Raw genomic sequence first — 1,880 nt, forward strand, 5'->3', positions numbered from 1 at the left:
ACTGTTTTTTAAAAGCTAGCAGCACGCTATTGGCCAGATGGTCACCCATCCGGGTACTAACCACGCGCAACCGTGCTCAACTTCAGTGATCCATGCGGGACAACACGTTTTAGGAGTGAGAAAAATTGAGCGAGACATTTTTGGAGTGTAGGAAAAGTCTTCTGACTAACCCCGTTAGGGTATTAATATACCAGGTAGATAATACGCGATGAAATAATTATTGGAATTAAATTCCAATACTTTCTTCATGATATGAGAATCAGAACACACACGAGGAATAAAACTTGTGCCATTACATGTGCTTTTAGTAACATCAAATGAGAAGGCACTTACAGTTTCAGCATCTTTGACCAGTGGTGTCTTGGGTTCATTCTTGCCGTAGGTGAATTCCGGGGGATCTCGCTGTATGGTGCCACTCTTTATATGCCAATAGTACGGGCCGTCATTATCTGAAAGCGTAAAAACGACCAATGAAGTTCTTTTGTTCATAATTTTTGGTCGGTGGAAGACATCAACCCGGACCTTTTGCATGGCAAGCAGTTATAATTGACCCGAGGGATCATTCTTGCCTCAAATAAATATTGGAGACACACTTAGTCCAGTGGTGACGCATTTTCTTGCAATGCAAAAAGTCCGGGTTCCCAGTTTCGATTGCAAATATTTCAACGGGTTAATTTCTGATTTTCTCGTTGCCCAAGCACCTACATGTGTATATGGGAAGTGTTGTGTCTCTTCTCGCCCATCTGATGAGACACAACAGATGTTTCTTTGCGTGGATGCTCCAAATTTTCGGAGCCTAGCCTACTGACAGTAAAGGAGAAAAATTGACCTCAAGGTGGAGGTCCGGGCCCCTACGGCACTGTCCTCTTACCTTCATGTCTCTCCCAGCCCGGGGGCAGCTGTTCTTCCGCCTCCACTGACGACAGAGTAGAGGATAGGGAGGGGGATAAATCCGCTAGGAGGGGCGGCAGAGGGGAGGCGCCCCGTAGTTTGACCGGCACTGCGTACAGATCATTGTTGAGGTCCCCGGGGACGTGCGGTATGGACGCACCTTGGGCTGGTGTGCACGAGGCTTTCTCGCTCAGGGAGAGAGTGCGCGGGGGAGTGGGCTTCTCGTAGTATCTGAGATAAAAGAATAGAATAGAATAGTTACGGGGGGAAAAATCGTAGCCCCTTCATTTGGAATTTTTTCCGGTCCCTTGGATTGACAATTAGAGAGGTTCGACTGTAGTTTATATTAGGAGCTCAAATTTTCAGGGCATGTTTAACCGTCTCAGACCGTCCGACAGACCTAGGTCCGCGGTCTGTCAGACTGTCTGAACGTGCGTGGCGGGCAATAGAATGAACTTTTCTAAAAGTGGTCCTTCTTCTGTAGAATTCCTCATATGTTAGAGACGTATCAGTAGTTCATTGAGTAGAATAGAATAGTTAAAGTATCTGAGATAATATATGGGAAAACCTAGATAAACGGGGAAAAAATCGTAGCCCCTTCATTTGGAATTTTTTCCGGTCCCTTGGATTGCCAATTAGAGAGGTTCGACTGTAGTTTATATATTATATTAGGAGCTCAAATTTTTAGGGCATGTTTAACCGTCTCAGACCGTCCGACAGACCTAGGTCCGCGGTCTGTCAGACTGTCTGAACGTGAGTGGCGGGCAATAGAATGAACTTTTCTAAAAGTGGTCCTTCTTCTGTAGAATTCCTCATATGTTAGAGACGTATCAGTAGTTCATTGAACCCACGAGGCTTCTGAGTCTTGAGTGCCCCGCTTAACGCAAGTCCCACGAATGGGTCCTCATCCCAATATGGCTAACACAGATATTATTTATGATGTGCATCGTATTATGTACATCCTAAGTTTGAAACATTTCTAATTCCAG

At 45.3% G+C, this 1,880-nt stretch overlaps 1 long non-coding RNA gene across 1 annotated transcript; it reads right to left on the minus strand.

Moving 5' to 3' along the window:
- Positions 1 to 353: 353 nt before the first annotated feature.
- Positions 354 to 1,119, minus strand: LOC113472810. The gene is made up of 2 exons (XR_003394974.1): positions 872 to 1,119; positions 354 to 449 (listed from the first exon to the last, which is right to left on the minus strand). It is a non-coding gene; the product is annotated as an uncharacterized LOC113472810 (long non-coding RNA).
- Positions 1,120 to 1,880: the final 761 nt, after the last annotated feature.

The sequence above is a fragment of the Diaphorina citri genome, unplaced genomic scaffold (genome assembly GCF_000475195.1).
Source record: "Diaphorina citri unplaced genomic scaffold, Diaci psyllid genome assembly version 1.1 scaffold8738, whole genome shotgun sequence".
Lineage (NCBI taxonomy): Eukaryota > Metazoa > Arthropoda > Insecta > Hemiptera > Psyllidae > Diaphorina > Diaphorina citri.